Genomic DNA, 17,048 nt, shown 5'->3' with positions numbered 1-17,048 from the left:
AAAGAATATTATAAATAAAATAAACTTCATAAATAATTATACCGGTAAGCAACGTATGATTAACGGCGTACAAAAGATTATTCTATTTTTTTTTTAATATTAAAACACTATTTTATTACTAAGTAATTTCCTAAGAGATCTCGTTATTTAAAAAAATGTTATTTGATATAAAATAATATTTATTAAAAAAAAAAGAAGAAAACAATATATTCTTAATTCAGATATAAAATAATATTTGGATAAACAAAAAGAACTATTTAATTTTTAAAGCCAATAGTTTTATATTTTAAATATATTAAAAAGGTATAAAATAATAGATAAAAAGAATGAAAATGGAATGTGTTTAAATAAAAAACATGAACTAACTACCTACATCTTTTCTTAGGAACATGTTCAAACGTGAATGCATTGAACGTATGATGCGGATGTACAATGCAACAATATTACGTAAGTTTAATATTTTTATTATTACTAATAGTTTTATATGTTAATACCCGTGCTAAAATAAACGGATTACGAACGTTATAAAATAATAATAATTATTTACGAAATTATTTTCAGTACAATCTCTATTTAAAAATATCTGATGAAAGAAGTTTACTTAAAGATACAAAAAAAAAATAAATTACCTATTGTTTAAGTTAATTTTTTTTTTTGTTAAAATTACATTTTTTACTATTTATTATTTAAGTTTCAATATTAATAATTATTTATTTATTTAATTATATAAAATTACATTAAAAATTATATAAACCATATTTATTTTGAATTTACAAAAAAAAGTATTATATATAATTCTAACAATTTATTATTTTTAGGCCGAAAAGAAAAAAAATTATTAATTAACAAATATAATAAATTGATATTTTTAACGTTTTTATTTTTCAATTTAACCGGCTTTAAAAAAAAAATAAAATACCAAATTCGACCGCGTTTGAATTTCATTAATTTAAGTGGTTTTATAATAATTTAATAAAAGATTTTACAAACGTATTTTCAGTTTTTATTAATAAAAAAAAAAAAACAATTCTAATTTTATTACATGAAACTTATTATTATTAACAGAACTGCCGATTACAAAATATTAATAAAATAATATTATTACAACTTAATTAATAAAGCTCAGTTTAGAAGAAAAATATAAATATATATATATAAAAAAAAACAACATAAAAATAACAAATAAAACACCGGGTATTTAAATATTAAAACTATATAAAAAAAAATAGTTTTTTTACTTTAAAATACCGGGTATTTAAATAGTAAAAGTATATAAAAATATACGACTTTTTCTTCGTGTATAAAATAATATACATAGGGATTTATAAACGAATGACCTAAGTATGTTTACATTTTTAATATATACAAAACAGAATTACATTAAAAATCTAATTTGATGAAGATATTCCACAAGTAGTTTACTCCATAATGCAGGATTAGCGGACATCGGGTTACAAAGAATTTATATACACATGTACACACACACACACATATATATAGGTAGTTTTTATATAACTAATAGTTCCAATAAGAAATTTGGGTGGCACTAATGAAGTGCAATAATAAAGTTATAAATTATGGTGCGGTTACTGCTTTTACCAAAGAAATATTTTTTAGCTGGAATTACAGCAATGTAAGTTTACCGGTAAAAGTTTTAAGCTAAATAGAAATAAATACTATTACATTTGACAACAATTTAAAAAAGACCATTAATTATTTATAAAATAAGGATTAATAAATCTGAAATGAATATATGAATAATGACAAACGATTACAATCATTAGTTCAATGAAATAAAATTATTTCATAGAAATATATATATATATATATATATATATATATATATATTTGGAAACATCTAAATTAGATTTCACTCCAATTTTAATTGACCAGGTTGTCATATTTTTTAAACAAATCTATGTTAAAAATATTTTATAAAAGTACAATACTCTGCAAGAAATGATATTTATAAGCATTCTAGGCCAGGTAATTTATAGATTAAATATGAAACTTCTTAGTATATTTATTATATATATATATTTTTTTTTAATGAATATACTTTTATTTATTTCTTTAAAAAAATTCCAATTCATATTTTTATATTAATCGTTAAAAAATTATAAATATTCCAGATTGTTTACAAAATATAAACAGGAAATCACAATTGTTTATATTAATTTTTACACGTGTTTATTTATTTATTATAATTCATACATAAAAAAACTAACACATTTCATTAAAATATAAACACAATAAAAAAAAATAATAATAAACACATTTTTTTGTGAGAATAGTACCTTTGTGTTTAGCGCAACGGCTTCGACTAGGAGATGGATCCAGTGCTGATGATGTTCAAGCACTAATACACATGCACCACAAGTCATCGCACGCACGCACGCCAACACACGTGATACGTCCTCACAGTTCGCTCGCGAGCCGCAAACCAAACAATTCTAGTTGCGCGCTTAATCTTATATACCGGCTAAAAATACACTATGATGTCAAATTCTGGACTCACCATTGGCTTAACGTGACGTAATGCTAATCGCTTATTGGTCGGTTATTTCCCACCGAGTTCGCTCTGTCAAACGCTGTATACTTCTAACCTCTACATTATCACTGAAAATTTTATTCGCGAACTTATTAAATAATGTAACCTAACTGTTTGATTGAATACTTTAAAATAAAAAAGTCCTGATAATTGCATTAATTCATCGTTTATTTAAATTTAACATGTGTTTAATCAAATTTTTAATTATAATTTATTATTAATTTTATTTGTTTACTTATTTTGTCTTTGCAGTTGTAAACAATAAAGAATAATAATTTAAATATTTTGGTAATTTTATAAACAGATCGAATTAAATTCTGTATTGTTAATAAGTGTTTTAAAATTTAAATAATTTATTGGGACAGTAAATGATAAAATCTATTTAAATTTTAAAAAAAACTTTTCACCAGTTTTTATAAAACAGTATTTTTATTTTTAAATTCCGCCAATTTAATTTTATGTGGATAAAAGAAAAATTTTATGACTAATTAATTTTGTATAAAAAATACGAATGTTATCAATTTTCTTCCGAGTTTAAAAAAAATGTAACGTAATATATAAGTGGAAAAAATGTTTTGAATTTTCGATCTACAAATAGTTAATGAAAAAAAACACAATTAAATTATTTTTTGTATTTTATTTATGGATAATAAAATACTTATTAAATTTATATAAATTTGATTAAAATAGATAATATAATTAGTAACAAATTTGTATTTAAAAAAATTCTATTTTTTATAATTTTATTATTTAATAAGCATTTAATTTTGACGTAGCGCCAAAACTATAGCGTTTAATCTGATTTATGGATACCTGAAGAAGAATCAAAATAATAAATACACTCCGAAACCGGTATAATAATAATAAAAAAAAAATATTTTTGCAGACTACAATTAAAATAATTTAAAAAATTATTAAATAATCCTACCTTGATTTTTACAAAAGTATTTACTTAAAATTATTGTGTTATCGACTGGACACGTGCAAAATTGAACTGATTTTATATTGTAGTTACATAATAATTGTGGATTACAGTCTAATTTATTAAAACCTAAAAATCTGAATTAATATATTTTTCATAATTAAAAAGCAGTTTTACCAAATCTATTTAAAAAAGGCTAAAAATATATAACCTTAATTTTCTTTACAGTTTTGTTTTAATTATATTAGTTTATTACAATATAAACTAATATAAAATTTTGTGGTAAGATTAAAACTGTGATTTATTGTGTATTGTGTGTGTATATACATATATATATATATATACACATTGTGTGTGTATATATATATATATATATATACACACACACACGCACACAATGTTTAATAATATGTACTAGAAAAAAGGCGGGCCTGTGACCCGTCGGGAAAATGTTACATAGTTTCATTACACATAATTTTTTTAAATATTTTTGCCAACCGTAACTAAATAATATTCATGAATTTAGCATCCTAACAACAAAAAAAACTTTTACTTTTTAACAGCTATTTTTAGCTGTTTTTTGAGTAGTGATTTTTTAACACAGTTCTAATCCCAATGTTTTCCTTTTTTATCCCGAAAACAAAAATACAATTTTAGATATATCGTTCGTATAAAGAAGTATAAATCTTTCGAACGAATGAATCATTCGTGCGCTACCCGCAGCTGCCAGAGGTACCACGTGGCCTGCTCTGCGCCAATAACAGCTAAAATAAAAATGTGAGCACATACATGAAGCAGACAATCCAACGTAGCATATTGTTTTATGGGTAAGAGATTTTTTATTATTTCATCTGATTTTAATAAAATTTAAAATGTTTTTAATCATTAGTTTTTCAAACTTTTTGTAGCAAGATTATCGGGTTGTTGTAGCTTAAAAGTTTTATAAAACGTCAAAAAAATTGTATAACTCCATAAGGATAGCATGTAAATATTCGGTATTTTAATACTTTATTGCTCAGTAAAAACATTAAATGCTCAATATTTTTATTTATAAGTTGCTCAGTATTTTTAAAACATTTGCACAGCAAAATATTCAAACGTTTAAGTAAACAAAAAATTAAATTGAATGGGCCCAGTAAAAAACTTAATTTAGATTTTTTAATTAATTTATCTACTGCACTAAAAGCCAAGTTTTTTTTACTAAGATAACTTTACCTAATTTACCACTAGATCGTGGATATCGGTGTTCTTTCGTGTTTGGGTTTCAATTAACCACATACATCTCAGGAATGTCGAGCTGAGGTTGTACAAGACAACACTTCATTTACATTCATACATCCTCTAAAGTAATATCTTACGGTAGTTTCGGAGGATAAACAGAAAAAAAAACAAAAACTTAATTTAATAATTAATTTATCTACTAATTTTTAAAATTTTTACTAAGTTAACTTAACAAAAGCAATAGATACATAAATTATTAATGTTTTTTCAAATATACACTAAATTACTTAAAGTTCATTCTATTATGTTAAGTATTAAAACACTCAATTAGTTTTTTTTGCTTTTATACTTAAAACTTCTATTATATTATATAAAGTTCTTCTTATTAAAGTATTAAAGTAGTATTAAAGTATTCTTATTTCAAATTTTTATAAGTTTTATAAGAAAGCGCACTTTATATTAATAAATAATTTAAAGTAAATAATTACTAAATACTCACCTAGTTTAATTTTTTTCGTTATTTTTTTACTAAATTTTTAGCATTTTTACTGAGCATTTAACATAATTTTTTACTGGTGTTTAGTAAAATTACCGAAATTTAGTATTTTGCTGAGTATTTCTCGAGTTTACCGAGCATTTAGTATTTTATTGAGCAATTAAATAAAATATTGTGAATTTGTACTTTTCGTTTAGTTAAAATATTACGCATTTAATTTATAGTGATTACTTAATATCTATATAAAGAATTTTTTTTTAAAAATTACAAAAAAAATTAATTAATTAATTAGACAATAGTTCATTTTATAACTTACCATAATAACTTCCATTAGACTGCATGACGCATGTTAAAGCCTCTTGTTAATAGAATGCTTCTTATAATTAAATTTCCAGATAGTGAAACATTGCTGCTTACCCCACCTCTTACAATCCACACCTATGATTGGTCAGTACTACTACCATCGACCAATTCATCTTTTACTTTATTAGCGTTGCAATTGAGAATAAACTACTTAATAAAAAAAAATCTTTATCTTGTAATTTAATATCTTAATTCAGGTCATAAAGAACAATTCTAATCAAAAAAAAAAAAAAATTAATTGATTGAAACGGATTCATGTTTCTTCTAAATAAAAGTTTTATACCTCTAAAAAAAATCGTCTTTTTCTTCTTTCTATTCTTTTTTTTTTTGGCAGATGAAATAGAACCTCCCCAGCCATTTAATAACCAAAAACGTTAATAGTTAAATATTAGGTAAATTTCATTAGAAAGCTATAATGGGCGCCATGATTCGACTTCAGGAAAATTTCGACATATCTTCTCGTTTTACATCCCCCAGATCTCAAAACCACCGTCAGTTCAAAAGTTTATATACATATATATATATATATATATATTTCACTTTCTTGTGGACACGATACCTGCCGTAATTTTGAGCCAGTCAAAATTTTGCGTCGTTAAAATATAACGACGCAAAATCTCGGTCGAGTTCGTTAATGGGAAAAATCGAATCATGGGGGTGGAAATGAGGGCATTTTGAAAAAAAAAACAAAATATCGCTATAACCTTCTTATTTAGTAAAATATCGAATTCGTTTAAAGTTCCTAATATTCTTTTGATAAAGTCCTAAAACCTAAAATGTATTTAAATAAAGACTTTTGGTATCACCAACTATTGACCCAGGAGGCGGAAAAAATTAGGTTTGGAAAACAAAGAAATCATACCTCCCTTAACAGGCACAGTATCGAATCAGTTTAAAGTGGTTGTTAGACCTCTGAACATTACATAAAACTTTTGTTTGAAACAATTTTTGAAATAACTAACCCTTACAGCAAGGGATGACCAAAATGTTGCTGAAATTGTAAGATGGGGCTCGTCGTATGCTAAAAATGTGAAGCTTTTTTTCACGTGCAAACATTGTATTGAGTAAATTTGAAGTTTTTTTTCTTAATTTTAAGGTGAAATCTTTTTTACCCCCAGCACAGCACCCTTGAAATCTACCTCCGCCTTCCGGCGTGCCGAAAGGGATTTTTTTTATTTACAAAAGAGAAATGGTACAAATTTCCGTTACATGTTCAAAATAAAATCATCAAAGTATTAATTTCTAAAGTTATATTTTCATCTATTGTAATGCTTAAATGAATCATATTTTTAAGAAAAAAAATTCACTACACTACACAAAAAAGCGGAGTCATTTTCTTTCTACTATCAACGAACGAAAACTTTGTTATTCAATTCAATATGCACGTCTATAAATATTCTCGTCTCGAATTTAGATTTAGATTTGGATTAAGCATCGTTAGAGGATTACAAAAATATACGAATGGTCACGATGGCTGTCGGGTTTATCTCAAAATGGCCGCCAGAATTAAAATGTTGTAATAATCATTACACAATAACGATGTAAGCTATCATATTAGTTAAACGCACTAATGTAACGGTTTACTTAAACTCATAAAATAATAAATATTAATTTTGTAAATAAAGTGTAAGTCCACAAAATGGCAAAAAAACTTTATAATAATTGAAAAAAAATCCATATAACCGCCAAAACACGAGATAAATAAATTATATTAATTTACCGTCTGTAGGACAGCAATAAAGATTTATTAAAACCAATAATAAACTCATATACGCCACCGGAAGATTTAAAAAAAAAATGTTTAAGTTTAAAACTAGAAAAATACATAACTTTTTAATTGTAACAGATACTGAAAACGAACCAACGTCATGTAAGACTATAAATTATGATTAACATAATATGTGAGTAATGATTTGATCGGCCGCCAAATAATGGTCACATAACCTAAGGTAACCTTTAAAACAAAAAATAATCCCTTAAAGATTTATGTAACCATAATAAACAATAATGACATTACTTAATTAATTATATTATGATAACATATATTAAATATTATAATTATACGTACATATATATATATATATATTTATACACACTCACTCAGATAGACTTTACATTCAGATAAAATAGCAACTGCATTAAATTAGACAATAATACTCATATATATTACACATACATGGAGTATGCAATAGTCTCTCTCTCTCTTTTTCTGTTTAGCCTCTGGAACCACCGTAAGGTATTCCTTCAAAGGATGATATGTATGATGCAAGTAAAGTGTAGTCTTGTACATTCTCAATTCGACCGTTTCTGAGATATGTAATAATATGTAGTTAAATAGAATTTAGAGATAATAACTCTGCTAGAAATGAATTAATAGTTTAGAGAACAGTATTAATTATGTTAGTTATGTTGTTAGACTTTTCATTGATAACTGGTTTTAATTTTTTAAATTGTATCTCCAGTGAATAATTTAAAAAAAAAGGATACATATATTTATTTACAACGGTCATTGTAAAAGTTAAAAATTTAATGAAAATACAAGTTCACACCGTATAAATTGATATTTCCAAGAAAAAGGGTTCATTTAGTTATTTTCATTAAGATACATATTGCCATTATCCAACCGTGGAAAACAGAATACACAGATTGAAAAAAAAAAAAAAATAAAACTACCAGTTATTATCAATATACAAGCGAAATCTTAATTTATATACAGATCATACATAGATAGCGTTCACTAAAAAACATCTACTTACGAAAAATATTAAACAATAAATCACTGAAATCAAGGAAAAATTATACTAAATACTAATAATGCAATACCAAAATAAAAATTAACGTTGTTTTATAAATTTCATTTGCGAGAGTCATAGTCCGGGAAACAAAATATAACTGTACTAAAACTATTGTAATAAAATACGACTTGAACTCGGTTTAAGCAATGCTGATTATTCAATAATGAAGGTATAAACTAAACTAACGCCTAAAATCTTAAAATTCAATAAATTTAGCGGTAAAAGAATCATTAAGATCGTTGAGGTATCAATTCTTGACGTTTAACAGGACATCGTTACAAACAAATGCGGATGTTCTTATATTAATAAGAAAATAACTTAAATATACTGAACGACCTACAACCTCGAAAAGTATTCCGAACATTAAATAAGTAATAAAATTTCCAGTAAATATTTATCCGAAAAAAACTATTTATCTATATTTTCCTGTTTTTTTTCCAACAGAAATTTATATATTTAAAAACCCTGAAGTGGACGCTACATGACTTCCTTGTACGCCTATTAAATTCCACATACACATTATTTTTTAAATGAAAGCTACATCAAATTTTATTACATTAATAACGTCTGATATTGTTTCATTTTTTTTTTGTTATTGAATTATTATTTGTCGTAAAAATGTTTTGCAATCCGAGGTTAAAAATTATTAATAAATCAATATATTTAAATTTAAAAAAAAGTTAAAAAAAAAAGAGATGAAGTCTGATTCGAACCGATGAGCCTTCCCCTGTACGACGCAAATATTTCATTAAATAAAATTTTATTTAGCTATAACTCTAGAACCAATGAAAATAAATACCACTTATGATATACTATTGAAAAGCTGCCAATGAGGATTTGTTACTGCCGTTTAGGGAAAGCCCAAAATCCATTTTTTTTGGGATTTTGGTTTTTTTTGGACACTTTTGGTCCAGTCGACTGCAATCAAAGTGGAAGGTGCACAACTAGATGTTACAACAGTTCTAAATCCAAAATTTCAACATTCGTACGGCTACTCGTTTTTGAATTACGCGAGATACATACGTACGTACGTACTGATATTATGCCGAACTAGTGAAATTGGATTCAGGATAGTCAAAATGGATATTTCCGTTGAAATCTGCAAATCGAAATTTTTAGCAATCTAAATACTTCCTTTATTTCGTACAGGAAGTAAAAACAAATTGAAATATATCAAAATTTTTCAATTATATATTAATGGTTATATTAATTATATATTTTATTGTTTTTTTTTCGTGTGCAAAAATTCAAAATGTGGTCATTTCGAATTTTAATAATTAATTCCTGTGATTATTAGTTCAATAAAATTAGGTTTTGTTAAATATAATCTGTAATATATTATTTTGAACAAAACTACCCTTTACTTATTTTAATATGACTTTAACCAAGCAGAGTTGCAGAGAAATCGTTAAACATATCTACTACGCTACAATTCCAAAACGGGGGAAAAAAATTCAGCCTGAATTTTAAAATGAATTTTCCATTGTAAAAAAAGCACTATAAATAATTATTAAAATTATACTACAAATGAATATTAAAAATTTAAAAAAAAGCTGCCAAAAATACACATTGCTCTTTTTATTCTGATTTGGTTCCATCGTGATTTTGTATTGTACTAGTAAATACCGATGATGTAACATTTCCGAATAACCGTGATTTGTTAGATGGAGAATGTACTTTATTCATGCAAAAATTAGCCTTCAATCTACTAACCAGTTTGAATTTTGAATATCGGACGATTTTTTGCAAAGATATTATAAGAGCACCCCATTGCACCTCCCAAAACAGCGTCCCGGGGCTACCTCGTTCGTTACCAGTTGATGGTAATGATTGGTCTAACCCCGCACGAGGTGCTCGCATCAGCTCACCACATTAGCTTTACACGCGGTAGTTCAATATTATTTTTAAACAGAAATTTGTTAAACTTATTTTATTTTATTTAACGTAAATTTAATTCTATTATGTTTGTAATATAATTCATTCGATTGATTCGAATCATTCTTCAGTTCAAACCCAGCACACACAGTGATAGAGACTCACAGTTCATTAATTCAATTCCTTAAATTTTGTGCTTTAACATAGCCTATAACACTCCCGGTAACGTAAAGATTCCAACGCGGGATCATACATCCAAATCGGTTCAGCCGTTGAGGCTGCTACAGTGGAAAGAACATGCATCCATACTCGTATATACACCCTAAATACATTACATCTATTTTAAAGGTACAATGAATTTTTTTTAAAGGTACAAAATAAAGTTACCGGCCCTCTACGTACTGTTCATTAAACAGTAAATTTTTCAACTAAGAATTGTCTTCATTCATGAATTATTAAATCGTTTTAATAATAAAGGATGATTTTTCTTTTGTTTTTCTTAGACTTTATTACAACAGTTTACTCAAAATTAAATTCTCTACAACTTTTTAGAATAAAATTTACGTATTTATTAATCATTTAACAAAGTTATTGTATTTCAAACTTAAAAAAAAGGGTTTTCGTCACATAATTTTTGTTTTACGTTGAATATCATGAAAAATACGGGAGATACAGTTCTGGGATTTGTTTTATTAGATTTTAAAGCAAAATAACATAAGAAACTATCAAGTTTACCTCTTATATAACGCTTTAAAAATATCAATATGACCTCATTTCACCAGGGAAACTGAAATCCGGGCGAAATTTTTCGATAGCCGTAACTCGATAACAAAGCGTTTTGAGACATATGTTGGTTAAAAGTTTTTCCTTATTTCAAGCTCTAAAATCAGTTCTGAAATTATTTCACTTTCTTCCTGAATCATTCTGTATATATCAGATTAATTATATAAATTATATTTATTTTTGTTTTTAATTATCATATAGACGGATTGAATAAGCAAGATAATTAATTTGTTTGATTCTTTAATGTTCTGGATTCGATTCTTGGCATGAAAATGAATATGTTTCCTGATAGATTACGATTTAGTCCTATTTATAAAATAGTTATTACTATGTAGAGGAGACCTTCTCCGGAATAACGTTCTATTAAGATCACTTAAATATTTTGCTGTTACATTATTTTTATCTGGATTTTAGTAAATTAAAGTAATTATTTTCATAAATTAATTTAAACTGTTTATTAATTTTAAATATAAGAACATAAATATAAAAAAAACATTAAATATAAGAACAAATATAAAATATATCATGTTTGATATATTTTATTAAATATTTTTTATTTAACGAGATTTACAATATAGTGGGTGGCTTCATTATAAAATATTAATATCTAATAAGATAAACAAAATAAAAACTCTACCAAAAATACTTTATCAAATACGATATACATTATAATCAAACCAATTTGTTTACCTAAACGTTTTTAGACTTTTTATCAATTTGCAACTAACACGAGTGATAATTTACAATGGTTACCTACAACAAATTAAACAAATTTGATGTGGACAGCAAATAACTTTCCTTGTACGACTATTAAAATACATATACACATTTAAAAAAAAAAATGAAAAATGCATAAAATTTTATTTCATTAATAACTTCTGATATTTATTCAATTTTTTTTAGCTGAATTATTTATTGTAGAATTTTTTTACTATCAGAGGTTAATAATTATTAATAAATCAATATCTTTAAATAAAAAAAAAAACAAAAAAAAAAAAAACAGTTAAATAAAAAGGAGATGAAGTCTGATTCGAACCGATGAGCCTTCCCCTGTACGACCCAAAAATTTCATTAAATAAAATTTTAAAGTTCAAAATCTAATTTTTTTTTTTGATTTTGGACTTATTTTGCACACTTTTGGTCCAGTCGATTGCAATCAAAAGGGGAGGCAGGTGCACAATTGGATGCTACAACAGTCCTAAATCCAAAATTTCAACATCCTACTGCTAATCGTTTTTGAGTTATGCGAGATACATACGTACATACGTCACGCCGAAACTAATCAAAATGGATTCAGGGATAGTCAAAATGGACATTTTCGTTGAAATCTGAAAACCGTAATTTTTTGCGATCACAATACTTCCTTTACTTCGTATAAGGAAGATAGTATCATTACTCTCAGTAACCTTTCTTTCTTTTTCCTGTTTAGCCTCCGGTAACTAACATTTAGATAATTCTTCAGAGGATGAATGAGGATGATGTCTATGAGTGTAAATGAAGTGTTAGTCTTGTACATTCTCAGTTCGACCATTTCTGAGATGTGTGGTTAATTGAAAACCCAACCACCAAAGAAAACCGGTGGTATCCACGATCTAGTATTCAAATCCGTGTAAAAATAACTGGCTTTACTAGGACTTGAAGCTGTAACTCTCGACTTCCAAATCAGCTGATTTGGGAAGACGCGTTAACCACTAGACCAACCCGGTGGGTTTACTCTCAGTAACCTGAGAGTATCATTACTCTCACTATATTATTCCTTTACTTCGTATAAGGAAGTAAAAAATAGAGGAACGATTCAGCAATACTTTCAGAGAAACCTTCATTTTACAAATCACAGTAACTGATGTACAATAAGTATCATTACTCTCAGTAATAGTAATACTCATCAATATAAATTAAAACTTAGATGACTTACACTCATTACAGTTATAAGTAAAAGTAGATTAAAAAGTATTAAGAAAAAATTAATAAACTGCTTTCTGTCATGACTAACGGATTATATACCACTTACTCAATTCAGAAAGGGGAAATTTTTTTAACTATCTAAAAAAAAAAAAGCTAAAAATTAAATATATTTTTGACTCATATCCATATGAAAAATAATAATTTATTTCTCAATTATCTCTGCTTGAGTACAGGGCCAGCTGGATCACGGCCCGGAAATTATAAAGAAGTGGTAAAATTTTTTTAAAATTCAGTTGATTGGGAAATTTAAATACCCTTGTTAGAAAATACTCTACTTTATTGTATTTACATATAAAACTGCATAATAATTTTAAGTAAAGCTACATTTTATAATATACACCGTCCTGATTATTTTTCATATGCTGTATCATGGGAATATTTTAAATGTGTTCAGAAAGAAAAAAAATTGAATAAATTATATAAAATTAACCCACCTAAGAATTTTAATATGCAGTATTATAAAAAAAAATCTTAATAAGAGATTTTTGTATGAAATTTTATTTTTTGTTTTTTTAAGTTAATTTTACGAGAAGAACCAACCTTGATTTTGGTTAGATATCACCAAAGTATTAAACACAGAATATTTAATTATTGACTAAAATTGCTTCTTAATTTTTTGTAAGATGAACTCTACAACTTTGTATTAGTCAGGAAAATAAAAAAAAGGTAAATTTGAAACATAATTTATTTAATTAAAATAATTAAAAGCTGCATTCCAAACATTTTAGAGAAGATAGCTGACAATATTTATATATGTACAGTGTCCCACGAAGAATTTAGCTTTTAACAAAGCTACTGTATTACAAACCTAAAATAACTTGTTTTTCAACACCAAATTTTGTGTATTACATTGCATATCTTAAAAACTACTGAAGTTACAGTTCTGGGACCTGTTTTACCCTATTTTCCAGCTTATAAATTACAAAAGAAACGATCAACTTTACTCGTTAATTTGGGTTCCAAAAATTACAGTAGGGTTTGTTTTTATTAGAAGAGCTGAAATCCGGGCGAAATATTTCGCTAGTTATAACTCGAAAACAAAGCCTTTCTAGACTTAAACTGTTTATATGAACTTTTTTCATTATTTTTTTTTAATAATACAAGAGACCTCTTGTATTATTTTACAAAGTTTATTTACTAAAAGTATTTAATAAAAACCAACCAACAGAATATTTAACAAATTTAAATTAAAAAATAAATTTAAATGAGTCAAGACTTAATTATTTCAACAGGGCTGAAAAAAATTAATAATGAAAGAAAATTTTAGATATAAGTAAAAATTTATTTTACCCCTTATTTCTATTCTATCATTGGTTCAAATTTGACGTCGAGGAAAAATTTTAGTATTTATAATAACTTGAGAATCACTTACATAAGATTTTTTTTTTTATATACAGGTTGAACAGTTTACAACGGAATCAAGCCGGTTCGAACTGTAGTTTCTCGAGTATTACTGCACGAATCTTGCCTCTCGGTGTACTCATCGTATCATAGAGGTGTCGGATTCATCAGTAAAGTTACAGTATTAAATATTATTAGATAATGTTTATTTTTTCTATTATAAGCTTATTGTTTGTATTAGTATTTTAGTGTATATTTTTTACAATGATTTTGTCCGAATGTTCATATTAATTTTTTATTAAAGGTTTAAGTTTAATCTGTAAGATTACACTATTAACTGAACGATAAAGTTTTCTTGAGAAAGAAAGTAAAATTCAAGAACTAATTTACATTTTTATGAAAACTAGTTAAAGAGAAGAAATGATACATATGCTTCCATGATTGAACATTCATCTTTAACGCTGGTACTACTAGCGTCACTATTGGTAGTATACGTTACTACTCTCACTTATTGTCAATTGTAAATTGTTCGTGCTTCATTGAAATATAGCTTTGTACTTTACAGTCATGTTTTTCTAAAATGCCATATTCAATCAATGAAAGCGTATGTGAGTTTTAGATCCGTTCAAAAAACGTTTCAAATATTAACGAAAAAATTTCCAAATCCCAGCAAAGAGTAGCATGTACTATTTCGTTAAAATGGCGTACAAAGGGGTTGATTTCAAACGTAATAAAATAAGCGACCAGCCGTTAAGATTTCAGAAGTTATAGCCGATATTCAAATAAGAATTTCTGCCGATCCAAAAAAAGTTTATAGCGGTGCAAAATACATATAAAACCGTAAGACTCTTCAAAATGTTAATTTCAAATCGTATACTGTAACAAAGGTGCAACAAATTGAGAGAAAAGATAAACCGAAATGTCTTAATTATTGCGATTGGTTTTTTTAAAATATAGTCGATGGACAAAGACTCAACGTTATATTTAATGTCAGACAAGAATCCATTTATTTGGGCATGTTAATTCGCTATCGAATGATTAAAAACCCTCACCGAGTGTTTGAATGATCACTTGACGATGAGAAAAATCAGCTCAATATGCTATGCTATTTTTGGTAATTGTATAGAGGGACCAATATGTTTTGACTAGTCAGTGAATATAAAAGTTTATCGTACAATTTTCGAAGAATTCTACGCTAAAAGATAGTAAAGAAAAGTACGGCTTCTTCCAAGAAGATTAGTAAAATTATCATAGATCGAACGATTCATGCATTCAAATGGTTTTTACATAACAAACTTTCCAGTAGAAGGCCTCTGCGTTCCCTTGATTCGACTAGTTTTTCCTTTTGGACTATTTGAAGGGTAGTGTTTATGAATCAATCCCTCTCATACTATCGATGAACTGAAGGCGAATATTCAACAAAAAATTGATGGTATTGACAATAAAGTTTTGCGTCATGTGACGCGCAGAGAGTCCATTTAGAAAATCTTTTGTAAAAATCTGATGTGGGCACCACAGGAATTCCGTGTACGCCTATTTAATTATATATAATAAATTTTTTGCTGTACTTCATTTAAATTTCATTTGAAAGTGAGATACGATCCTTTAATTCTTTAATAAAGTGGACATTGTGATGGACACCACATTGCATCACATTTTTTTGTGCTATCCGTATCAGCGTTTTGTATTAGTTTATTTATTAATTTTGTTTCATGTCACTCAGGTAGTAATGTGGTGTAAGTGAGAACGTGTCAGATCCGTAATCGTGAACTCATCGGTTCGAATCAGACTTCATATATTTTTTTTAACTTTTTTTTTAATTTAAATATATTGATTTATTAATAATTATTAACCTGTGTAAAAATTTTTGAATTAAATGAAAAGTATATAAAATATTATTTCACTAATAACTTCTGGTTTTTTCATATTTTTTTTTTATTGTTATTATTGAATTATTTATTTTAATTTTTTTTTTTAAATCAGAGGTTAATTAATAAATCAATATATTTAAATTAAAAAAAAGTTAAAAAAAAAAAATGTATGTGAAGTCGGATTCGAACCGATGTGCCTTCCCCTTGTAAGATAAAAATATTTCATTAATTAAAATTTTATTTGGCTATTACTCTGAAACCAATAAAATTAAGTACCACTTATGAGATATCGTTGAAAAGATCTCATTGAGGGCTTATTATTGCAGTTAAGAAAAAGCCCAAAATCCAATTCTTTTCTATTTTGGACTTTTTTTGCAGACTTTTGGTCCAGTCGATTGCAATCAAAAGTGTAGCTAGATGTTACAACAGTCCTAAATCCAAAATTTCAACATCGTTTTTGAGTTATGAAAGATAACATGAACGTACAGACGTTACGCCGAAACTAGTCAAAATGGATTCAGGATTGGTGAAAATGGATATCTCCGTTAAAATCTGAAAACCGAAATTTTTCGCGATCACAGTACTTCCTTTACTTTGTACAAGGAAGTAAAAAAAAAAAAAGGTAAATATGTAAACTTTTGGGTAATGTAAATATAGAATTTTCCGGCCTCCGTGGAAAGAGTGGTAGCGTCTCGCCTTTTCATCCGTAGGTCCTGGGTTCAAATCCTTGTCGGGCATGGCATCTGCACACGCTGCTTGTCATTCATGTCATGCTCTGAAGCAATACCTAACGGTGATCTTGGAAGTTAAAAAATTTAAGTTTTCATTTCATTGATAAAATTGTAGTAGTGGCAGTTGTGTTTAG

The 17,048-nt window shown here is 26.5% G+C and overlaps 1 protein-coding gene across 3 annotated transcripts in view; it reads right to left on the bottom strand.

Moving 5' to 3' along the window:
- Atf3 (Activating transcription factor 3) overlaps nt 1–2,439 on the bottom strand; it is a 234,770-nt gene extending 232,331 nt beyond the window's left edge. For 2 of the 3 annotated variants that reach the window (XM_075377026.1, XM_075377028.1), the window contains exon 1: nt 2,298–2,439. The gene's annotated coding sequence lies outside the window, so the exon portion shown is untranslated. The remainder of the gene's footprint in view (nt 1–2,297) is intronic. The other variant, XM_075377027.1, reaches the window with a different exon arrangement.
- Nucleotides 2,440–17,048: the final 14,609 nt, after the last annotated feature.

The sequence above is a fragment of the Lycorma delicatula genome, chromosome 10, assembly GCF_047948215.1.
Source record: "Lycorma delicatula isolate Av1 chromosome 10, ASM4794821v1, whole genome shotgun sequence".
Classification (NCBI taxonomy): domain Eukaryota; kingdom Metazoa; phylum Arthropoda; class Insecta; order Hemiptera; family Fulgoridae; genus Lycorma; species Lycorma delicatula.
The sequence above is the reverse complement of the archived record's forward strand: the minus strand, read 5'-3'. Positions and strand labels throughout refer to the sequence as shown.